Source organism: Salmo salar, unplaced genomic scaffold (assembly GCF_965601325.2).
Source record: "Salmo salar unplaced genomic scaffold, fSalSal1 ptg000221l, whole genome shotgun sequence".
NCBI classification, from domain to species: Eukaryota; Metazoa; Chordata; class Actinopteri; order Salmoniformes; family Salmonidae; genus Salmo; species Salmo salar.
This window is the reverse complement of record NW_027675333.1, coordinates 753,174-779,809: the sequence shown is the minus strand read 5'-3', so window position 1 is coordinate 779,809 and position 26,636 is coordinate 753,174. Positions and strand designations below refer to the sequence as shown.

Here is a 26,636-nt window from a genome sequence, read left to right as displayed (position 1 = left end):
ACCTGGTTACACATATAGAAGTAGGACTAGTCTACCTGGTTACCCATATAGAAGTAGGACTAGTCTACCTGATTACACATATAGAAGTAGGACTAGTCTACCTGGTTACACATATAGAAGTAGGACTAGTCTACCTGGTTACCCATATAGAAGTAGGACTAGTCTACCTGGTTACACATATAGAAGTAGGACTAGTCTACCTGGTTACACATATAGAAGTAGGACTAGTCTACCTGGTTACCCATATAGAAGTAGGACTAGTCTACCTGGTTACACATATAGAAGTAGGACTAGTCTACCTGGTTACACATATAGAAGTAGGACTAGTCTACCTGGTTACCCATATAGAAGTAGGACTAGTCTACCTGGTTACACATATAGAAGTAGGACTAGTCTACCTGGTTACCCATATAGAAGTAGGACTAGTCTACCTGGTTACCCATATAGAAGTAGGACTAGTCTACCTGGTTACACATATAGAAGTAGGACTAGTCTACCTGGTTACCCATATAGAAGTAGGACTAGTCTACCTAATTACACATATAGAAGTAGGACTAGTCTACCTGGTTACACATATAGAAGTAGGACTAGTCTACCTGGTTACCCATATAGAAGTAGGACTAGTCTACCTGGTTACACATATAGAAGTAGGACTAGTCTACCTGGTTACACATATAGAAGTAGGACTAGTCTACCTGGTTACACATATAGAAGTAGGACTAGTCTACCTGGTTACACATATAGAAGTAGGACTAGTCTACCTGGTTACACATATAGAAGTAGGACTAGTCTACCTGGTTACCCATATAGAAGTAGGACTAGTCTACCTGGTTACACATATAGAAGTAGGACTAGTCTACCTGGTTACCCATATAGAAGTAGGACTAGTCTACCTGGTTACACATATAGAAGTAGGACTAGTCTACCTGGTTACACATATAGAAGTAGGACTAGTCTACCTGGTTACACATATAGAAGTAGGACTAGTCTACCTGGTTACACATATAGAAGTAGGACTAGTCTACCTGGTTACCCATATAGAAGTAGGACTAGTCTACCTGGTTACCCATATAGAAGTAGGACTAGTCTACCTGGTTACCCATATAGAAGTAGGACTAGTCTACCTGGTTACCCATATAGAAGTAGGACTAGTCTACCTGGTTACCCATATAGAAGTAGGACTAGTCTACCTGGTTACACATATAGAAGTAGGACTAGTCTACCTGGTTACCCATATAGAAGTAGGACTAGTCTACCTGGTTACACATATAGAAGTAGGACTAGTCTACCTGGTTACACATATAGAAGTAGGACTAGTCTACCTGGTTACACATATAGAAGTAGGACTAGTCTACCTGGTTACACATATAGAAGTAGGACTAGTCTACCTGGTTACACATATAGAAGTAGGACTAGTCTACCTGGTTACACATATAGAAGTAGGACTAGTCTACCTGGTTACACATATAGAAGTAGGACTAGTCTACCTGGTTACACATATAGAAGTAGGACTAGTCTACCTGGTTACCCATATAGAAGTAGGACTAGTCTACCTGGTTACACATATAGAAGTAGGACTAGTCTACCTGGTTACACATATAGAAGTAGGACTAGTCTACCTGGTTACCCATATAGAAGTAGGACTAGTCTACCTGGTTACACATATAGAAGTAGGACTAGTCTACCTGGTTACCCATATAGAAGTAGGACTAGTCTACCTGGTCTGTGTGCAAATGTAGGTCTATAAATGTGCCCATTTGGGGATGTCAGATAGTATTTCTGATTGTCTTAACGCACCACCACTAATGAGTTGGAGCTTCTCAAAGTAATTTTTTCTTCATTTCCAAACAACACATAAAGTCTAATCAAAATCATTTGCCGATGACAATAGTTCCTCAAAGTATTTTAGTAAAATATTTCCAGCTCTCGCCCTTTCGATAACCACTCAGCATAAAAAGGGAAAAATGTAATTCTCTGATCCTGTGGAAATGTCATAAAATACCTGATTACTTCTTAGCCTTTGCACAAATAGCCTACAGCTGTGTCTGTCCAGAACTCACTGGAGCAGGAAACTGAGGGTGTAGAATATTTTATACAATGTTGCAAGCTTGCTATCCGAGTTTCACTGACCCAGTTGATAGTTGATATAATGTTTCAGGTTTGTTGTAGACAGGCCATGTGCAGCCAAAGTGATTTCTAGGATATTTATTTTTATCAGGATATTTTCTGCCTGCAGAATGCAGGTCAGGTCACGTTGACGACTGACCCCCTCTAGTCAGGTTATAGTGATGACTGGCTCCCTCCCTCTAGTCAGGTTATAGTGATGACTGGCTCCCTCCCTCTAGTCAGGTTATAGTGATGACTGGCTCCCTCCCTCTAGTCAGGTTATAGTGATGACTGGCTCCCTCCCTCTAGTCAGGTTATAGTGATGACTGGCTCCCTCCCTCTAGTCAGGTTATAGTGATGACTGGCTCCCTCCCTCTAGTCAGGTTATAGTGATGACTGGCTCCCTCCCTCTAGTCAGGTTATAGTGATGACTGGCTCCCTCCCTCTAGTCAGGTTATAGTGACGACTGGCTCCCTCCCTCTAGTCAGGTTATAGTGACGACTGGCTCCCTCCCTCTAGTCAGGTTATAGTGACGACTGGCTCCCTCCCTCTAGTCAGGTTATAGTGATGACTGGCTCCCTCCCTCTAGTCAGGTTATAGTGATGACTGGCTCCCTCCCTCTAGTCAGGTTATAGTGATGACTGGCTCCCTCCCTCTAGTCAGGTTATAGTGATGACTGGCTCCCTCCCTCTAGTCAGGTTATAGTGATGACTGGCTCCCTCCCTCTAGTCAGGTTATAGTGATGACTGGCTCCCTCCCTCTAGTCAGGTTATAGTGATGACTGGCTCCCTCCCTCTAGTCAGGTTATAGTGATGACTGGCTCCCTCCCTCTAGTCAGGTTATAGTGATGACTGGCTCCCTCCCTCTAGTCAGGTTATAGTGATGACTGGCTCCCTCCCTCTAGTCAGGTTATAGTGATGACTGGCTCCCTCCCTCTAGTCAGGTTATAGTGATGACTGGCTCCCTCCCTCTAGTCAGGTTATAGTGATGACTGGCTCCCTCCCTCTAGTCAGGTTATAGTGATGACTGGCTCCCTCCCTCTAGTCAGGTTATAGTGATGACTGGCTCCCTCCCTCTAGTCAGGTTATGTTGACGACTGGCTCCCTCCAGTCATTTGTGTGTTTTAATTATTTAATCAAATAGCATGCTTAAAGCATCAGACAAGTTCAGTACATATAGTTGATTGTATAAAAACACATGGAGCGATTTGTAGAAAGAACAGATGACTCTTGGTTGACCAAGATGTATTTTAGTTGGGGACAGCACTAGAACATGATTTTGGGGCTCCAGAGTGGCGCAGCGGACACTGCATCTCAGTGCTTGAGGCGTCACTACAGACACCCTGTTTCAAATTCAGGCTGTATCAAAACCGGCCGTGATTGGGAATCCCACAGGGCGGCGCACAACTGGCCCAGCGTCGTCAGTCATTGTAAATAAGAATTTGTTCTTAACTGACTTGCCTAGTTAAATAAAGGTTACGTTTAAATGAATTTTTTTTTAAATTGTGTTTCATGACAAACCATTTTTTACAAATCCGTCAAGGCACCAACTTTGAGAAGGGTTTAAAACAAAGGTTTCAAACCAATTCATGAATGTAATTAAATCTAGGTATGTCTTGCCTTTAATGTAATGGCATGAAAAACAATTGGTTGAATATTATACAAATGACTTATCAACAGCTCTAATAATTTGCCTCCACAGGAAATCTACACTGGCAATTCTAGAATATACTATATAGCCCAGAAACCTGGTTAAACTATCATTATGACATCATGGATGAATTCTAGAATATACTATATATCCTAGAAACCTGGTTAAACTATCATTATGACCTCATGGATGAAATCTAGAATATACTATATAGCCTAGAAACCTGGTTAAACTATCATTATGACATCATGGATGAATTCTAGAATATACTATATAGCCTAGAAACCTGGTTAAACTATCATTATGACATCATGGATGAATTCTAGAATATACTATATAGCCTAGAAACCTGGTTAAACTATCATTTTGACATCATGGATGAATTCTAGAATATACTATATAGCCTAGAAACCTGGTTAAACTATCATTATGACATCATGGATGAATTCTAGAATATACTATATAGCCTAGAAACCTGGTTAAACTATCATTTTGACATCATGGATGAATTCTAGAATATACTATATAGCCTAGAAACCTGGTTAAACTATCATTATGACATCATGGATGAATTCTAGAATATACTATATAGCCTAGAAACCTGGTTAAACTATCATTTTGACATCATGGATGAATTCTAGAATATACTATATAGCCTAGAAACCTGGTTAAACCATCATTATGACATCATGGATGAATTCTAGAATATACTATATAGCCTAGAAACCTGGTTAAACTATCATTATGACATCATGGATGGCCAGTCTTTGTATTCATAGTGTAGTGAATTCAGGGGGTAGTCCTGAGCTGAACTCAATCCTGGGTCCAGCGACTGTCAAGCCAACACCTTATAACTGTTACGCCAAGATTATCTGAACTTCTTGAAGAGGTCGCTAGGTGTTTGGTTACGGTTGCTACAATAGCTTTCTCTATGAATTTTGAGTGGTTACACTTCTTCCCCCATCCCTCAGCTGTTTACCAAACCAAGCCTCTGGGCAGCCATTTTGTTGCTGTTTAAAAAACCCACACAACCCATCAATCTGCAGTTCAAACAATAACAAAGCTGTCATTCCACCACTGTTTTGGTAATAAGATGATTATGGGGTTGGAGAAATGTAACTACAGACAGACCTATGGATGCAAGGACTGACCATCCATGATATCAACATTATAGTTTTAACCATGTTGAGGCTATACAGTGTTGGTTTACATTGTTTCTAAACATTGGAGTAAAAAATGCTTATATTCTGATGGGGTACAACAGTTGAACTAAGCTCACGAGGCATGTGTTATATTCTTCAAGAATCAATGGCTATAAATAAAGATTTTAAAAGTCCAAATATGGATGTAGCTATTGGATATTTCCCCTTTAACACCACACATCAGTTCAACAACTGCAGAGTTTGTGCCTCTGTATTTAAGACAGTACTTACTAGTGTTAATCAGGGAACGGTTTCTCAAAACCATCTTATGGCTAAGTTCACCGTTAGAACCATTGGACGCCTTAAGATGCGTTTGGGAAACCGGGCCCAGATGTCCAGTTTCCTCCTCTATCGATGTAACAGTCATCTCCCCCTCTTCCTCTTTCACTCCATAAACTGCATCCTCCTCTTCTTTTACTGTAACATCCTCCTCCTCTTTCACTCTGAACGCGTATTTTTCTTCTTTCACAGTAACGGCCTCACCCTCTACTTCTTGTTTTACTGTGATGTCCTCCTCTTCATTAGCAGGAGAGTAGCTCAGTGACCGCATGGTCGGAGATGTTAGCTAGCTAGGCTAATGCTAACTTAACCAGCCCGCTAGCTGAATAATTATAACAACACCGTAAATATGAAATTAAATCGGATAACTAACTAGACGACAGAAGTGGGTTTAAAACACAGTGGCTAATATACACTAAAGCGTCTAAAGAGCTTTATTGTTCGGCTATTTTGTCTAGCAAGCTACCGAGGTGGCTGAGTAACTTTAGCTACTGTTGAAAGAAGCGTTCCGTCCACTACATTATACGTCACACTAACAGCATTACCTTAAATTCCCACACCGCCATCTGCTGACTGGAGTGGGTAACGCAGTTGAGTAAAATGTTTATTTTATTTTCAGACAAGTTAAAGTGTAGGAAGCATGAGTTTTTACTCACCAGTGTAACAATAAAGTGTCGTTAAAGACTTAGTAAGCTAGTCGTATTCACGATCTGGTTACCTATAAGTACAAACAGTTATGTTTTTGTGTTATTAACAATTTATTCATTTATTTTGGGATACCTCCTAAACTACCCACAATGCAATATTTCGCAAGTTATATGAAGTATCTACTCTGTACTACCGAGTTTGTATGCCGATGTAATTATGTTGTTAAATTCCTGCATAAAATGGGTATTATTCCTCCTGGTCTATTAGTGTGTTTACATTGTCTAATACAATCAAATCAAAGTTTATTTGTCACGTGAGCCGAATACAACAGGTGTAGACCTTACAGTGAAATGCTTACTTACAGGCTCTAACCAACAGTGCAATTTTTTAAGTAAAAAATAGCTATTAGGTGAACAATAGATAAGTAAAGAAATAAAAACAACAGTAAAAAGACAGTGAAAAATAACAGTAGAGAGGCTATATACAGTCGAGAGACTATATACAGTAGAGAGGCTATAACAGTAGAGAGGCTATATACAGTAGAGAGGCTATAACAGTAGAGAGGCTATAACAGTAAAGAGGCTATATACAGTAGAGAGGCTATATACAGTAGCGAGGCTATAAACAGTAGAGAGGCTATATACAGTAGAGAGGCTATAACAGTAGAGAGGCTATAACAGTAAAGAGGCTATATACAGTAGAGAGGCTATATACAGTAGAGAGGCTATAACAGTAGAGAGGCTATATACAGTAGAGAGGCTATATACAGTAGCGAGGCTATAAACAGTAGAGAGGCTATATACAGTAGAGAGGCTATAACAGTAGAGAGGCTATAACAGTAGAGAGGTTGTATACAGTAGAGAGGCTGTATACAGTAGAGAGACTATAACAGTAGAGAGGCTATAACAGTAGAGAGGCTATAACAGTAGAGAGGCTATAAACAGTAGAGAGGCTATAAACAGTAGAGAGGCTATAACAGTAGCGAGGCTATAACAGTAGGGAGGCTATATACAGGCACCGGTTAGTCGGGCTAATTGAGGTAGTATATACATGAATGTGTAGTTAAAGTGACATACATATATGATAAACAGAGAGTAGCAGCAGCGTAAAAGAGGGGTTGGGGGGGGGGGCGGCACAATGCAAATACTCCGGGTAGCCATTTGATTACCTGTTCGGGAGACTTATGGCTTGGGGGTAAAAGCTGTTGAGAAGCCTTTTTGGCCCCCCTTCGCGTGAACGCGCACGCACTCAATTCTTCTTCCGCCATCTGCTGACTGGAGTGGGTAACGCAGTTGAGTAAAATGTATTTTTTATTTTGGCTTCGGTGTTGTGCCGAATTCTTCATTGCTGCGACTTGCTAGTTGAAGTTTCTGATCACATCAGGCTGCGTTTCATTTTATTTTTCATGACGGTTTGATCGTGGGGAGGCACTAGTAATGTCTGCAGTTTTCGGTTTGGCTATGTGTTTCAAGTGTATTAGTCTATTAATGATTCATTTCGGTTGCCTATCCTGATGTGAAGTTTGTGCTATAGAAAGTATTTGACTCTAGCCACAAAATTAAAAGGGGGGGGGGGGGGGGGGGGGATTTCAGCAAGGCTATTTTACATTTTAGTCATTTAGCAGACACTCTTATCCAGAGCGACTTACAGTAGTGAATGCATACATTTCCAAAAAAAATTGTAATTTTATTTTTTTCGTACTGGCCCCCCGTGGGAATCGAACCCACAACCCTGGCGTTGCACACACCATGCTGGCGTAGCAAACACCATGCTCTACCAACTGAGCCACAGGGAAGGGCCTGTTGGAATTCTATCTTGGGACTGCAAGGCCTGGCACACTTCAGAATCATTTTTGGTGAGCTATCATGCCCTCTGATCTGCCACAGGAAGTATTAGACTCTAGTCACATTAGGAAGTGGTTATTTCAGAAATAATAGTTTCAGAGCCCTCTATTGTTCTCTCTACCCATCCCCCAAACCCCCATCCCATCCTGCTTTTCCCTCTTATGGCTCTTCCTACGACAACAAAAAGTACACTTTTTCTGTCTTAGTTTTTAAGAATGTAGGTACAGTAGTAATAATAACAATAATAATAACAATAATAAATCTAAAATGTGTACTCTGGGCGAAAAAGAACGTTCAAATATATAAGTCAACATGAGTGCATATCCATAATCACTGTCCTCTTTATTCTCCCCTGATCCTCTTTATTCTCCCCTGATCCTCTTTATTCTCCCCTGATCCTCTTTATTCTCCCCTGATCCTCTTTATTCTCCCCTGTCCTCTTTATTCTCCCCTGATCCTCTTTATTCTCCCCTGTCCTCTTTATTCTCCCCTGATCCTCTATTCTCCCCTGATCCTCTTTATTCTCCCCTGATCCTCTTTATTCTCCCCTGATCCTCTTTATTCTCCCCTGATCCTCTTTATTCTCCCCTGGTCCTCTTTATTCTCCCCTGGTCCTCTTTATTCTCCCCTGATCCTCTTTATTCTCCCCTGATCCTCTTTATTCTCCCCTGATCCTCTTTATTCTCCCCTGATCCTCTTTATTCTCCCCTGATCCTCTTTATTCTCCCCTGATCCTCTTTATTCTCCCCTGATCCTCTTTATTCTCCCCTGATCCTCTTTATTCTCCCCTGTCCTCTTTATTCTCCCCTGATCCTCTTTATTCTCCCCTGATCCTCTTTATTCTCCCCTGATCCTCTTTATTCTCCCCTGGTCCTCATTATTCTCCCCTGTCCTCTTTATTCTCCCCTGATCCTCTTTATTCTCCCCTGATCCTCTTTATTCTCCCCTGATCCTCTTTATTCTCCCCTGATCCTCTTTATTCTCCCCTGATCCTCTTTATTCTCCCCTGATCCTCTTTATTCTCCCCTGATCCTCTTTATTCTCCCCTGATCCTCTTTATTCTCCCCTGTCCTCTTTATTCTCCCCTGATCCTCTTTATTCTCCCCTGATCCTCTTTATTCTCCCCTGATCCTCTTTATTCTCCCCTGGTCCTCATTATTCTCCCCTGTCCTCTTTATTCTCCCCTGATCCTCTTTATTCTCCCCTGATCCTCTTTATTCTCCCCTGTCCTTATTTCTACATTTAGTTAACCTCAAATGACACAACAGTTTTGGTTTGTCTTTTTAATCATAACATATGGTATTGTCTTGCCTCACAGATATCATGATATACAATAAAGACAGAATGAAGTGATTTATTTTCCATCACTGTGGCTAGTCCAAGATCCAACGTATTCCACATCCAGACACACTCATTGTTCTTCTGACTATAAGGTGATATGGCTCCACTGCTATGGAAAACACACTGTATATTATCAGCATCACAGATGATAAAGATTGTAATGATAAGTTTGTATTTACACGTCACCATGTGTTTTCCAAAACAATATATAAACGTGGGCGTCTTTCTGTGGGTTGCTGAAGCCTCTTTTTTGTGAAAGAGTGCTTCGTTTTACTGTTAATGGCGTTTATACTGTAGAGTATTTTTATTTTTTGAAGTGTCACAACATATCATGGAAGACGTCAGGCCTACCTACACTACGCCATACTTCTCATTTGACCTTTCAGTAAAGCAACAACAAGAAGCTTCATTGATGACTGACATTAGGCAAGGTTATCCAAATTACACAACTGGCAGAAATGTCACAACGTTGCAGATTATTACAACACAGTTGATTGATTTCATTTGGAAAACGGATGTTTTCAGAAGAATGGATCCTGCAACCGATAGTAACTTTGTCAATTACAAAAGCAATGGTGGCTGTCCCGTGGGCTTGACCAAGGAGGGGAAAAAAACATTTTTTTCTGAAAAAGGCCATTGATTTTGTTGTTGAAGGCGAGATTTACAAGTACACTTTATCTGTGGATTGTTCCGTTATTAATTGGTCTAAAACTATCAACCCGTTGTCTTATCTACCGCCATGACTATAATATTTATTATATCGTCTTATAGCAATTTGAAACCGTTATGACACAAGGCCGAGTTGAGTCGTTTACACCCAATCTTCCTCAGAGATCAGCCTTTTAATAGCAAATCTCGTGTCAATTCGATGTTGTTGTGTTAATTTGTAGTTGGCAAAACGTTTTTGTGACGTCAGATCTACTAGTGTTCAACCTAAAACATCATTTAATTTAACATTGGGATTAATAACGCATCGTTTACACTCACCTGTGCATATGACTAAATAGCTGACTATCAAATCCAAACGGCTGAGAGATTTATCTCAATGTCATAGTTTCATAGATTCTAACCTTTATCAAAATATATACAGACGTCACCGGCCGTCTAGCCACCGCCGATCCACTTTTCATTTTCCATTTGTTTTGTCGTTGTTTTACACACCTGATTTCTCTCCCACAATTACTGGTTCATTATTTAACCCTCTGTTTCCCCATGGGTTTTTGTGAGTGATTGTTTATTGTTTTTCGGTCTGTCATGGTGTGCGTGTATTTGTTACTTTGTATTTTTTACATTTTGAGTAAAAGTACGTTGATTACTCATATCTGCTGTCCTGCGCCTGACTCTCTACACCAGCTACACATAGGACCCGTTACAGCTATAGTACAGCAGGTACAAAGACACCTCCCGTGCCTTCTGGACAAAGGTCGTCTGTGCTGCTGAGGAGGCCAACAACATCTTTGTTGTGTTCCATGCAAGCATTTGTCTATGTCAGGGATGTCCGCTGACATAGACAAATGGGTAATTATAAATCTAACGTCCTCTTATCTAAATTAAACTGGCTATTCTATTCTGATACTTCTTGTGAAAAAAATATGCAAATGTTTTTGTGTTTGTTTTAATAGTTGGCAAATTGCTATTGAGAACTATTGAAACACTTTTGAAAACTATAGCTCAATCAGTCCTAATATTTTTCCTCCTTCAATCAGGTGTCACAATGTGTACCTCGTCAGGCCAGCATGACATCTATAAAACAGGAGGTGGAGTACACTCCAATAGTGCTATGTGGCTTTACGATTACATTCCTCCTTTTACAAAATGTAATATATTTATTTTGAGAATATAAAGTCATAATGTTAACATTTTACATTTAGTGTACATTTGTTACTATGTTATTACATAACTTTAGCTTAGCTGTCGAAACAACATTGCAGTTACACAGTAACAGCTATGTAATTGTAGTTTATCAGTGTAGGTTATAGGTGGATACACGGTATAGGACTGAGTATAATCTGATTGGTCCCATTGGGAGCTGCCTCACATGTATTCAAATTGGACATGGATACTTTTCCAGGTGGTACTGTCTGGACCTGGGGGCGACCAATCATGTGTACTTTCTGGAGTAATAGACTCAAACACTATTGTGAAGGTGTGAGGTTTCACAGTAGACCTGTGGGGGATTGTGTGAGTGTGGAGACCTCTCCCCCAGTCACTCCTCTGATTTATTGTCCTGGTTACCTGGAGAGAGCCACAAAAGACAGTTGTTTTTCTGTAGTTCAATAGTAATATCCTCTAAAACTATCTGATGACAAACAAACTTTGCTGCCCTGTTTCCAATTGTCCACATGGCTGGGAGAACCTATTCAAGTAAGTAAGTAAATAGATTTTGAAAATGTAAAAAAAACAACAATGTATTATTAGCTAACTAGCTACAGTGCAGGCTAACTCAAATGAGCTGCTAAATGAGATAGCTAGTTGGCTAGCTAGCTATCTAACCAATTTCACATACTGTATAGATAGATACCTAGGTAAGTGAATAAAATATCACCATCTACCTAACTTCATATTAGCTAGCTATCTTGATGTATTTATCACTGTAAAAAACAAACTCCACATGCATTTGTAGGTAGCTAGCTAACAGCCATGGAGGAGGGTGAAAGGATAGCAGCCCCAGCTGTCAGTGAGAGAGGAGGCTATTCTGGATAGGGCAGGTACTTTTGTGTAGTTCCTGTCCCTAGAAGTGAGGACGGAGATAATAGTAACATAATATTCAGTGTGGTGTAATTTGACTATAATGAAGTCTGTTTCTTGTGAGGTTTTCTGTCCTCAGATAAAGAGCTCTATGAAAGCCAGTCTACATATGAAGAGGTCCCAATGAAGAGCAGTGGTTCTCAGTCCTGGGGACTCAAAGGGGGGCACATTTTTGTTTTTGCCTTCACACTGCACAGCTGATTCAAATGATCAACTCATCATCAAGCTTCAAGTGATATTTATGTATTCATTTGTGATGCCATCCTTGATATGATCCTGTTATTGTCACATGCTACACATGTACATATGTGTGCCCATGCATCTATCAATCCAATGTTATCATGATTTGTTATCAGGGATATTATACTTCAGTAATCCACAATGACCTGGTGATGTAACAGTCTAGAAATTACATTGTCTTCCATATTCCTACAGATACCTTGTAACTGGAGATTCCTTCAAAACGATTGCCTACAGTTACCGTGTAGGGCACTGCAAGGTTGGGTGACCAGGGTCATCTGGGACTGCCTCCTGGAGGAATTCAGGTGTGTGAAGGCTACCTGTGTCCTGCGTAACTTCATGAGGATGGACACGAGGACAAGGAGGGGATCTGCAGCTCGCCACCGTGTGCCAGAGGAGGAGTCTGCTGCTCTGCAGGATGTTTCAAGGATGGGGTCCAACAACGCAGCAAGAGAGGCAATCCGTGTGCAGGAGATCTTCACCTCCTACTTCTTCAAAGAGGGTGCTGTTCCCTGACAACACCATAGACGTCACTATGCACAACCAAAAGCTCTTTTAAGAGCCATTCACATTGCAATAAGAGTATTCTTCCATTTACTTAGCTATGTCAACTGCAGTTATTCAATTCACAGTTTCTCTCCCTTTGATTTCTACTTCTCAGGTGAGGGTGCTGTTTAGGTAAGGGTGTGATGTCTGTGCAAAAACAAAACAGGCTATTTTAAATCACCCATATTGAAAAAATGTAGAACAATTAGACACCCTATAACCCACACCTACACACTCATGAATCAATCTGATTGATGGATTGTGTTGTGCAGTAAACAGGCTCAGGTGTATAACTGTGGCTCCTTCCACCTTCAAAGAATAGGCAAGAGGGCCAACCATGGAGAATAGTAAGACACTTCATTATTTCTATAACTACGCTATATTGTTTGTCCTCATGTGTCCATTCATGTTTTTCAGCATAAAGTACTCTGCAGCCACTTAGTGTGGTGTGGACACCAGGTGAGGCCACACACAGATTCCTGTTGAACACTGTCGCTTTAACTACCTTATTTTCTCAATAACAGTCTCTCTCCTTCACTTCATCCCTCTCTCCTCTTCTCCCTAAATCCTCTAGGTTATATCAGCTGTGTCGACGAACCCCTCCTGCATCTGAACTGGCTACATAGAGGGCACAGCATGATCAGAGGTGAGAGGTCACTTGGTCAGGTCAACAGGAAGTATTATTAAAGAGATGCTTTACATTGAAATACAGACAGAGATGCAGTAGTCCCAGAGTGAATGATCCCAGGTCAGTTTATATTATACAGGAAGTATTATTAAAGAGATGCTTTACATTGAAATACAGACAGAGATGCAGTAGTCCCAGAGTTAATGATCCCAGGTCAGTTTATATTATACAGGAAGTATTATTAAAGAGATGCTTTACATTGAAATACAGATAGAGATGCAGTAGTCCCAGAGTTAATGATCCAAGGTCAGTTTTACATTTCACCTCCTGATTGATGACTAACAATGTTAGAATAAAAAATAAAAACACAAGGTTTAAACATGCTCTCTCTCTCCATCTGTCTCTCGTCTGCAGGTATGTTTTGATGTGAGAGGATGCCAACCCCCAGTCCCATCATCACCACCTCACCTGCTTTTAAGAACCTTTGGGCCGACGAGAGACACTATGTAATTGTGATGAACTGAGAGAATATTTATGTAGCACTGTGATTCATTAATCATGTGCTGCCTTCCCTGCTCCTATGTGCTTACCTCTTTCCCTTTCTGTCTTTTACACCTCTCTCACCACCTCCTCTTTCTTCCTCTGTTTTTATAATGCACAACAGATGTGCATTGAAGTACAGATTAAACTTGTATTTATAACACTTGGATAATGAGCTTTTCAATAAAGCATTTCACATTCTCTACTGGTTGAAATGAAGTGTAATGTGATGAAATACTCCACCTATCCTGTGTTTATCAGATCAATGCAGATGAAGAGCATTAGATGTTGAGATGAACCAGTGTTAGAGTATTTACATGATGCATAGGAAGTGTAGTGTTCTGTTTTTTAACATTATATTTCTGTATATATGAATTAACTAGTTAAATCCTGTTTCTAGTCTATTAGTTACAAAGTGTAACCATTGATGTCCCAGGACCAAGATTGGTAAACACTGTTGAAGTGTATAATTGTAATACATACATGCAGACACAGCGTCATTCAAAGACTGGAATTTGATACTCCTGGTATTGGATATGACTGAAAAATAATCTCAAAGACATTCATACCTAAACTGCACCTTTATTTGCCAAGGTAGAGTACATCATCAGTGAATATGTTAAATGTACAGGCTACAATGTGGGGATCTCATGCATGGTAATAACTACAAGTATATACGACTTGCATCCTTGGTACAACATGATATTATATTCTACTCAATCCATAGGCTTCATTAATGTCATTCAGGCTGTTTTGAAGTTGATACAACTGGCTATGATAGCTGAGGTTCATAGGTTCTGAACTAATATGTATACCAAACGTTTGGGTCCATACACAGATCGGCTAGATAGCTAGCTACACATCCATAGGCATACAGGTATTTTAATCATCCACTGCACAATAAGCAAGAACATAGCTAGCTACGTTATTTCATCTATCTGCATGGCAAATATCAGCAAGGCAAGTTAACACAATTGTACATTCAATTTTCAGTAAATTCTTCAGCTAGCTAGATTATATACATCCACTGTTTCACAAAACGACAGCCTGGTTTGCTGGTTGTTTCAGGAGTCCCTAAATCAACCAGAATGACAATTTCATACTCATGTCACAACACCCATAAAGCTAGCCAGCTAGCTGGCTAATGTTAGCTAGTCAGCTAGCTGGCTAATGTTAGCTAGTCAGCTAGCTGGCTAAAGTTAGCTAGTCAGCTAGCTGGCTAATGTTAGCTAGCTAGCTATTGTTAGCTAGTCAGCTAGCTGGTTAATGTTAGCTAGTCAGCTAGCTGGCTAATGTTAGCTAGTCAGCTAGCTGGCTAATGTTAGCTAATGTTAGCTAGTCAGCAAGCTGGCTAATGTTAGCTAGTCAGCTAGTTGGCTAATGTTAGCTAGTCAGCTAGCTTGCTAAATCGCGATTTTCGTAAATGAACTTTATGATAAAAAAAAAGCATAATCGTTTGTCTCTACATTAACTAACATTTCTGTCAACTGTACATGTTTCTGCATGATTCGTTATGACGTTATAATCCCTTACATTTGCTTCCATCCTAGTATTTCTGTCTGCCATCTTTGACCCAGTTCAGTTCTGTGTAGGGGTACCCCTCTCTCCTAGTATTTCTGTCCGCCATCTTTGATCCAGTTCAGTTCTGTGTAGGGGTACCCCTCTCTCCTAGTATTTCTGTCCGCCATCTTTGATCCAGTTCAGTTCTGTGTAGGGGTACCCCTCTCTCCTAGTATTTCTGTCCGCCATCTTTGATCCAGTTCAGTTCTGTGTAGGGGTACCCCTCTCTCCTAGTATTTCTGTCCGCCATCTTTGATCCAGTTCAGTTCTGTGTAGGGGTACCCCTCTCTCCTAGTATTTCTGTCCGCCATCTTTGATCCAGTTCAGTTCTGTGTAGGGGTACCCCTCTCTCCTAGTGTTTCTGTCCACCATCTTTACTGAAGAAAGTCTAACAGTCACTAGTGCAGCAGCAGCCTCCCCCGGTCCTAGTGCGGCCCCTTAAAAAGTTTAAGATGCGATGGAACGGTTGACGAAAAAAATAAATCACAGAAAAAATATATTGACTGATATTGATTTATTTAAGGGGGGCTAATTAATATTTTAGTACCAGCGATGTCCCTAATGAATATTTAGGCTAATGAATATTTAGGCCTATCGACGTCCCGGATTCCTACCCTTTAACTTTTGTCTGAAAATTAAATAAACATTTTACTCAACTGCGTTACCCACTCCAGTCAGCAGATGGCGGTGTGGGAATTTAAGGTAATGCTGTTGGTGTGACGTATAATGTAGTGGACGGAACGCTTCTTTCAACAGTAGCAACAGATAATCAGCCACCTCGGTAGCTCGCTAGACAAAATAGCCGAACCAATAAAGCTCATTAGACGCTTTAGTGTATATTAGCCACTGTGTTTTAAACCCACTTCTGTCGTCTAGTTAGTTATCCGATTTAATTTCATATTTACGGTGTTGTTGTTATTATTCAGCTAGCGGGCTGGTTAAGTTAGCATTAGCCTAGCTAGCTAACATCTCCGACCATGCGGTCACTGAGCTACTCTCCTGCTGCTAAAGAAGATGAGGACATCACAGTAAAACAAGAAGTAGAGGGTGAGGCCGTTACTGTGAAAGAAGAAAAATACGCGTTCAGAGTGAAAGAGGAGGAGGATGTTACAGTAAAAGAAGAGGAGGATGCAGTTTATGGAGTGAAAGAGGAAGAGGGGGAGATGACTGTTACATCGATAAAGGAGGAAACTGGACATCTGGGCCCGGTTTCCCAAACGCATCTTAAGACGTCCAATGGTTCTAACGGTGAACTTAGCCATAAGATGGTTTTGAGAAACCGTTCCCTGATTAACACTAGTAAGTACTGTCTTCAATACAGAGGCACAAACTCTGCAGTTGTTGAACTGATGTGTGGTGTTAAAGCGGAAATATTCAACAGCTACATCCATATTTAGACGTTTAAAATTATTTATGTATAACCATTGATTCTTGAAGAATATAACACATGCCTCATGAGCTTAGTTCAACTGTTGTACCCCATCAGAACCCCAAATAAGCTTTTTTTTACTCCAATGTTTAGAAATGTAAACCAACACTGTATAGCCTCAACATAGTTAAAACTATAATGTTGATATCATGGATGGTCAGTCCTTGCATCCATAGGTCTGTCTATGAATTTGAAAGTAGTTACATTTCTCCAACCCCATAATCATCTTATAACCAACAGTGGTGGAATTACAGTTTTGTTGTTGTATGAACGGCAGATTGCTGGGTTGTGTGGGTTTTTTCAACAGTAACAAAATGGCTGCCCAGAGGCTTGGTTTGGTAAACAGCTGAGGGATGGGGGAAGGAGGAGTGTAACCACTCAAATTTATTTATCCAGGATGTCATAATTATAGTTTAACCAGGTTTCTAGGATATATAGTATATTCTAGAATTCATCCATGATGTCATAATGATAGTTTAACCAGGTTTCTAGGCTATATAGTATATTCTAGAATTCATCCATGATGTCATAATGATAGTTTAACCAGGTTTCTAGGATATATAGTATATTCTAGAATTCATCCATGATGTCATAATGATAGTTTAACCAGGTTTCTAGGATATATAGTATATTCTATAACTGCCAGTGTAGATTTCCTGTGGAGGCAAATTATTAGAGCTGTTGATAAGTCATTGTATAATATTCAGACAATTGTTTTTCATGCCATTACATTAAAGGCAAGACATACCTAGATTCAATTACATTCATGAATTGGTTTGAAACCTTTGTTTTAAACCCTTCTCAAAATTGGTGCCTTGCCGGATTTGTAAAAAATGGTTTGTCATGAAACTCTATTTTTTAAATGTATTTAAATGTAACCTTTATTTAACTAGACAAGTCAGTTAAGAACAAATTCTTATTTACAATGACTGCCTACCCCGGACAACGCTGGGCCAATTGTGCGCCGCCCTATGGAACTCCCAATCACGGCCGGTTGTGATACAGCCTGGATTTGAACCAGGGTGTCTGTAGTGAAGCCTCAAGCACTGAGATGCAGTGTCCGCTGCGCCACTCGGGAGCCCCAAAATCACTATAACCTGACTGGAGGGAGCCAGTCATCACTATAACCTGACTGGAGGGAGCCAGTCATCACTATAACCTGACTAGAGGGAGGGAGCCAGTCATCACTATAACCTGACTGGAGGGAGCCAGTCATCACTATAACCTGACTGGAGGGAGCCAGTCATCACTATAACCTGACTAGAGGGAGGGAGCCAGTCATCACTATAACCTGACTAGAGGGAGCCAGTCATCACTATAACCTGACTAGAGGGAGCCGACCAGTTCTGAAAGCCTTTTGCCGTACCCTCACCCTACTCCTCTGGTGATGTAGAGGTTATCCCAGGCCCTGTGTGTCCCCAGGCGCTCTCATTTGTTGACTTCTGTAACCGTAAAAGCCTTGGTTTCATGCATGTTAACATCAGAAGCCTCCTCCCTAAGTTTGTTTTACTCACTGCTTTAGCACACTCCGCCAACCTTGATGTCCTTGCCGTGTCTGAATCCTGGCTTTGGAAGGTCACCAAAAATTTCCATCCCCAACTACAACATTTTCCGTCAAGATAGAACTGCCAAAGGGGGAGGAGTTGCAATCTACTGCAGAGATGGCCTGCAAAGTTCTATCATACTTTCCAGGTCTAAGCCCAAACAGTTCGAGCTTTTAATTAAAAAAATGAATCTCTCCAGAAATAAGTCTCTCACTGTTGCCGCCTGTTACAGACCCCCCTCAGCCCCCAGCTGTGCCCTGGACACCATATGTGAATTGATTGGCCCCCATCTATCTTCAGAGTTTGTTCTGGTAGGTGACCTAAACTGGGATATGCTTAACCTCTCTAGGGGGTGTGGGACGCTACCGTCCCACATGGCCAACATCCAGTGAAATTGCAGAGCACCAAATTCAAAAACAGAAATACTCATTATAAGAATTCATAAAACATACAAGTGTTATACATCGGTTTAAAGATTCACTTCTTGTTAATCAAACCACGGTGTCAGATTTTCAAAAAGGCTTTACCGTGAAAGCATACCATGCGATTATCTGAGAACAGCGCCCAGCAGACAAATCATTACAAACAGTTACCAGCCAAGTAGAGGAGTTACACAAGTCAGAAATAGCGATAAAATGAATCACTTACTTTTGATGATCTTCATATCGTTGCAACTCACAAGACTCCCATTTACTCAATAAATGTTTGTTTTGTTCGATAAAGTCTCTCTTTATATCCAAAAACCTCCGTTTTGTTCATGCGTTTTGTTCAGTAATCCACAGGCTCAAAGGCAATCACAACAGCCAGACGAAAAATCCGAAAAGTATCAGTAAAGTTCGTAGAAACATGTCAAACGATGTTTATAATCAATCCTCAGGTTGTTTTTAGCCTAAATAATATATAACATTTCAACCGGACAATAACGTCGTCAATATAAAAGGTAAACAAGAAAGGTGCGCTCTCGGTCTCGCGCATGAAAAATCTCTGAGATACTGAATGGTCCACTCATTCAGAGTGGTCTTACACTCTCATTTTTCAGGATGCAAGCCTGAAACTATTTCTAAAGACTGTTGACATCTAGTGGAAGCCATAGGAAGTGCAATTTGAGACCTAAGTCAATGGAATCTGTATAGGCAGTCAATGGAAAACTACAACAACAACAAATCCCACTTCCTGGATGTATTTTTCTCAGGTTTTCGCCTGTCATATCAGTTCTGTTATACTCACAGACATTATTTTAACAGTTTTGGAAACTTTAGAGTGTTTTCTATCCAAATCTACCAAGTTTACTTTGGCACGCTTTTCATCCAGAGGTGAAAATAGTGCCCCCTACCCTAGTGAGGTTAACACCCCGGCCGTCCTACAATTCAAGCTAGATGCCCTCAATCTCACACAAATTATCAAGGAACCCACCAGGTACAACCCCTAAATCTGTAAACATGGGTACCCTCATAGATATTATCCTGACCAACTTGCCCTCCAAATACACCTCTGCTGTTTTCAATCAGGATCTCAGCGATTACTGCCTCATCGCTTGCATCCGTTATGGGTTTGCGGTCAAACGGCCACCCCTCATCACTGTCAAATGCTCCCTAGAACACTTCTGCGAGCAGGCCTTTCTAATCGACCTGGTATACATATTCGTCACCAAACCCACTGGCTCCAGGTCATCTATAAGTCTTTGCTAGGCCGACTTCACTCAGCTCACTGGTCACCATAGCAACACCCACCCATAGCATGCGCTCCAGGAGGTATATCTCACTGGTCATCCCCAAAGCCAACACCTACTTTGGCTGCATTTCCTTCCAGTTCTCTGCTGCCAGTGACTGGAACGAATTGCAAAAATCGCTGAAGTTGGAGACTTATATCCCCCTCACTAACTTCAAGCATCAGCTATCTGAGCAGCTTACCGATCGCTGCAGCTGTACACAGCCCATCTGTAAATAGCCCATCCAACTGCCTACCTCATCCCCATGTTTTTATTTACTTTTTCTGCTCTTTTGCACACCAGTATTTCTACTTGCACATCATCATCTGCACATCTATCTCTCCAGTGTTAATTTGCTAAATTGTAATTACTTCACTACTATGGTCTATTTATTGCCTTGCCTCCGTACTCCATTTGCACACATTGTATGTAGATTTTTCTATTGTGTTATTGACTGTACGTTTGTTTATCCAACGTGTAACTCTGTTGTTTTTTTGTCGCACTGCTTTGCTTTATCTTGGCCAGGTCACAGTTGTAAATGAGAACTTGTTCTCAACTGGCCTACCTGGTTAAATAAATAAATAAAATCTTAACTTTATTGACAACACCCAAATGGATACTGTCATTAACGCGGTTCTTCAATAATTACACATAATTCTTAATGCTTTAGCAAGCATTATATTAAACAGGACATTCAAATATCCTTACAATTTTAATCCAAGGTAGTGTGAAATGCATTCATAAGCAACCTGGAAATGGAGGTTACTCCCCTGAGTTTCCCCCATTCACATTCAGAATACATTGTGAAAAACTAAAATCTTTGCTCACCATTTTTGCTCCAGGCAGATATAGTACATCCATAACTAGTGGTTTCCTCATTAGCAGGGAGGAGTTTCTGCAATCAAATTGCCCTCGTGCCGCAATTTTAGCAAACACAGAAAGGGGCCTATATTGGAGACCAAAAGTCGTCTGGCACACTGCTTAGAGTTTCAACAACATGAATAACTTATTTCTAGCCTACAATCATTGATGTTACTACGAATGTGAAAACAAGACAAAATATGACTATTCTTGCTCATTTTAAGGCAAATATCAAATAATTTTAACATTCATTACAGACGTCAATTGTTGTCCAACATCATGGCTCCGCTGTTGGCATCACCTTTTACAGTGGATTTCTGCTGTTGTGGGCCTTTAACCATCTGTCTGACTTTGTTGTTCACACAGGAGAGATACGGGACTATTGTGGATCCTCTGGGGAGCCTCAACAACCTCATGATGCTGAAGAGGCAGAGAAGAGTCTCTCCAGATCAGAACACCTCAAGAAACACCTGCAGACATCCACAGGGAAGAGAACTCACTGCTGCTCTGACTGTGGGAAGAGATTCACCTCATCAGGCATTAAAATTCATCAGAGAACACACACAGGAGAGAGACCTTATAGCTGTGGTCAATGTGGGAAGAGTTTTGGTCGATCTGACTCTCTGACTCTACACCAGAGAATACACACAGGAGAGAAACCTTATAGCTGTGATCAATGTGGGAAGTGTTTTACTACATTTGGCACTCTGACTCTACACCAGAGAATACACACAGGAGAGAAACCTTATAGGTGTGATCAATGTGGGAAGAGTTTTGGTCGATCTGACTCTCTGACTCTACACCAGAGAATACACACAGGAGAGAAACCTTATAGCTGTGATCAATGTGGGAAGAGTTTTACTACATTTGGCACTCTGACTCTACACCAGAGAATACACACAGGAGAGAAACCATACAGCTGTGATCAATGTGGGAAGTGTTTTGGTCAATCTGGCCATCTGGTATCACACCAGAGAATACACACAGGAGAGAAACCTTATAGCTGTGGTCAATGTGGGAAGAGTTTTGCTGCATCTCGCAGTCTGACTCTACACCAGAGAATACACACAGGAGAGAAGCCTTATAGCTGTGATCAATGTGGGAAGAGTTTTGCTGCATCTCGCAGTCTGACTCTACACCAGAGAATACACACAGGAGAGAAATCTTATAGCTGTGATCAATGTGGGAAGCGTTTTAGTCAATCTGGTTCTCTGACTCTACACCAGAGAATACACACAGGAGAGAAACCTTATAGGTGTGATCAATGTGGGAAGAGTTTTGGTCGATCTGGCTCTCTGACTCTACACCAGAGAACACACACAGGAGAGAAACCTTATAGCTGTGGTCAATGTGGGAAGAGTTTTACTACATCTAGATATCTGACTTTACACCAGAGAACACACACAGGATAGAAATCTTATAGCTGTGGTCAATGTGGGAAGAGTTTTACTACATCTAGCACTCTGACTCAACACCAGAGAACACACACAGGAGAGAAACTTTATAGCTGTGGTCAATGTGGGAAGAGTTTTACTACATCTAGATATCTGACTTTACACCAGAGAACACACACAGGAGAGAAACCTTATAGCTGTGGTCAATGTGGGAAGAGTTTTACTACATCTAGCACTCTGACTCAACACCAGAGAACACACACAGGAGAGAAACCTTATAGCTGTGGTCATTGTGGGAAGAGTTTTACTACATCTAGCACTCTGACTCAACACCAGAGAACACACACAGGAGAGAAATCTTATAGCTGTGATCAGTGTGACAAGAGATTCACAGATAAAAGACCTCTGATCAAACATCAGAAAATACATACATGAAGGAGTTGTTTCATGATATCAATGAATTAATGTCACAATGTAGAATGTTTTAACATTGTAGAAGGAGTATTTTAATGATGTCACAATGTAGAACCCTAAACGTTTGTCCCCTGTTCTATTGATTTCAACATGATATGGATATTAGCCTCAGGGGGAGAATCCAGGCTCTGAATTGGAAGAGTTACTATTTATGAGATTTAACAAAAAGTGACTAACACAAAAAGAGTTGGTGTAATTCATTGATATCATGAAACAACTCCATCAATTCATTCATGTATTTTCTGTATGTAGTAAATGATGTAGTAAAACTCTTCCCACATTGACCACAGCTATAAGGTTTCTCTCCTGTGTGTGTTCTCTGGTGCACTGGCAGATAGCTAGATTGACCAAAACTCTTCCCACATTGACCACAGCAATAAGGTTTATCTCCTGTGTGTGTTCTCTGGTGCACTGGCAGATAGCTAGATTGACCAAAACTCTTCCCACATTGACCACAGCTATAAGGTTTATCTCCTGTGTGTGTTCTCTGGTGTACAGTCAGACCTCTAGATGAAACATAACTCTTCCCACATTGATCACAGCTATAAGATTTATCTCCTGTGTGTGTTCTCTGGTGTCGAGTCAGAATGCTAGATGTAATAAAACTCTTCCCACATTGATCACAGATATAAGGTTTCTCTCCTGTGTGTGTTCTCTGGTTTAAAGTCATTGAGCCAGATGTAATAAAACTCTTCCCACATTGATCACAGATAAAAGGTTTCTCTCCTGTGTGTGTTCTCTGGTGTGATATCAGGCTGATTGACTGAGTAAAACTCTTCCCACATTGATCACAGCTATAAGATTTCTCTCCTGTGTGGATTCTCTGATGAATTTTAATGCCTGATGAGGTGAATCTCTTCCCACAGCAGCAGTGAGTTATCTTCCCTGTGGATGTCTGCAGGTGTTTATTGAGGTGTTCTAATGTGGAGAGACTCTTCTCTGCCTTGTCAGCATCATGATGTTGTTGAGGCTCCCCAGAGGATCCACGATAGTCCCGTATCTCTCCTGTGTGAACAACAAAGTCAGACAGATGATTAAAGGCCCACAACAGCGGTAATCCACTGTAAAAGGTGATGCCAACAGTGGAGCCATGATGTTGTACAACAATTGACGTCTGTAATGAATGTTAAAATTATTTGACAATTGTCTTAAAATGAGTAGGAATAGTCATATTTTGTCTTCTTTTCACATTAGTAGTGACATCGATGATTGTAGGCTAGAAATAAGTTATTCATGTTGTTGAAACTCTAAGCAGTGTGCCAGACGACTAATTGGTCTCCAATATAGGCCCCTTTCTGTGTTTGCTAAAATTGCAGCACGAGGGCAATTTGATTGCAGAAACTCCTCCCTGCTAATGAAGAAACCGATAGTTATGGATGTAGTATATCTGCCAGGAGCAAAAATGGTGAGCAAAGATTTTAGTTTTTCACGATGTATTCTGAATGTGAATGGGGGAAATTCAGGGGAGTAACCTCCATTACCAGGTTGATGATGAGTTCATTTCACACTACTTTGGATTATAATTGTAAGGCTCATTTGAATGTCCTGTTTAATATAATATTTGCTACAGTATTATGAATTGTGTGTAATTATTGAAGAACCGTGTTAATGACAGTATCCATTTGGGTGTTGTCAATAAAGTTAAGATTTTATTTTTTATTTCACCTTTATTTAACCAGGTAGGCCAGTCGAGAACAAGTTCTCATTTCCAACTGCGACCTGGCCAAGATAAAGCAAAGCAGTGCGACAAAAACACAACAGAGTTACACATGGGATAAACAAACGAACAGTCAATAACACAATAGAAAAATCTGGAGTACGGAGGAAAAGCAATAAATAGGCCATAGTAGCGAAGTAATTACAATTTAACACTGAAGTGATGGATGTGCAGATGATGATGTGCAAGTAGAAATACTGGGGTGGAAAAGAGCAGAGAAAGTAAATAAAAACATGGGGATGAGGTAGGCAGTTGGATGGGCTATTTACAGATGGGCTGTGTACAGCTGCAGCGATCGGTAAGCTGCTCAGATAGCTGATGCTTAAAGTTAGTGAGGGAGATATAAGTCTCCAACTTCAGACATTTTTGCAATTCGTTCCAGTGATTGGCAGCAGAGAACTGGAAAGAAATGTGTCCAAAGTAGGTGTTGGCTTTGGGGATGACCAGTGAGATATACCTGCTGGAGCGCGTGCTATGGGTGGGTGTTGCTATGGTGACCAGTGAGCTGAGTTAAGGCGGCCTAGCAAAGACTTATAGATGACCTGGAGCCAGTGGGTTTGGCGACGAATATGTAGCGAGGGCCAGCCGACGAGAGCATACAGGTCCCAGTGGTGGGTGGTATATGGGGCTTTGGTGACAAAACGGATGGCACTGTGATAGACTGCATCCAGTTTGCTGAGTAGAGTGTTGGAGGCTATTTTGAAAATGACATCGCCAAAGTCAAGGATCGGTAGGATAGTCAGTTTTACGAGGGTATGTTTGGCAGCGTGAGTGAAAGAGGCTTTGTTGCGAAATAGGAAGCCGATTCTAGATTACATTTTGGATTGGAAATGCTTAATATTAGCCTGGAAGGAGAGTTTACAGTCTAGCAAGACACCTAGGTATTTATAGTTGTCCACATATTCTAAGTCAGAAACGTCCAGAGTAGTGATGCTGGATGGGCGGGTGCAGGCAGCGATCGGTTGAAGAGCATACATTTAGTTCTACTAGCGTTTAAGAGCAGTTGGAGGCCATGGAAGGAGTGTTGTATGGCATTGAAGCTCGTTTGGAGGTTTGCAAACACAGTGTAAACAGAATGGGCCAGATGTAAACAGAATGGTGTCTTCTGCGTAGAGGTTGATCAAAGAATCACCCGCAGCAAGAGCAACATCATTGGTATATACAGAGAAAAGAGTCGGTCCGAGAATTGAACCCTGTGGTACTCCCATAGAGACTGCCAGAGGTCCGGACAACAGGCCCTCCGATTTGACACACTGAACTCTGTCTGAGAAGTAGCTGGTGAACCAGGGGAGTCAGTCATTTGAGAAACCAAGGCTATTGAGTCTGCCGATAAGAATACGGTGATTGACAGAGTCGAAAGCCTTGGCCAGGTTGATGAAGACGGCTGCACAGTACTGTCTTTTATCGATGGCGGTTATGATATCATTTAGTACCTTGAGCGTGGCTGAGGTGCACCTGTGACTAGCTCGGAAACTGGATTGCACAGCGGAGAAGGTACGATGGGATTCAAAATGGTCAGTGATCTGTTTGTTAACCTCTTATGGCTAGGGGGCAGTATTTTCACGGCTGGATAAAAAACGTACCCGATTTAATCTGATTATTAGTCCTGCCCAGAAACTAGAATATGCGTATAATTATTAGCTTTGGATAGAAAACACTCCAAAGTTTCTAAAACTGTTTGAATGGTGTCTGTGAGTATAACAGAACTCATTTGGCAGGCCAAAACGTGAGAAGATTCTGTACAGGAAGTACCCTGTCTGACCATTTCTTGAACTTGTTTGCCATCTCTATCCATTACAAATGATCTCTGCTCTAACGTGACACTTCCTACGGCTCACATGGTCTCTCAGAAGGCGGCAAAAAGCTGAATGACGTAATTCAAAACCCTGGCTGAAACACACGAGCGCTTTTGCTAAGTGGTCTATCAGAGGACAAAGGGCTTAGGCTCGAGCACTGGCCGCCCCCGCCTTTCTGTTTTTCCCTCCGTTTACAGACACGCAGATTCCCGGTCGGAATATTATCGCTTTTCTATGAGATAAATTGCATAAAAATTGATTTTAAACAGCGGTTGACATGCTTCGAAGTACGGTAATGGAATATTTAGAATTTTTTTGTCACGAAATGCGCCATGCGCACGACCCTGATTTACCATTCGGATAGTGTCTAGAACGCAAGAA

At 41.0% G+C, this 26,636-nt stretch overlaps 1 long non-coding RNA gene and 1 pseudogene across 1 annotated transcript; both read left to right on the top strand.

The window, feature by feature from the left end:
• The window catches only part of LOC145867177 (uncharacterized), a 45,717-nt pseudogene extending 23,014 nt beyond the window's left edge, over positions 1-22,703 (top strand).
• On the top strand, positions 13,074-13,977 carry LOC145867159 (uncharacterized). Its single transcript, XR_014383249.1, has 2 exons — positions 13,074-13,250; positions 13,647-13,977. It is a non-coding gene; the product is annotated as an uncharacterized LOC145867159 (long non-coding RNA).
• Positions 22,704-26,636: the final 3,933 nt, after the last annotated feature.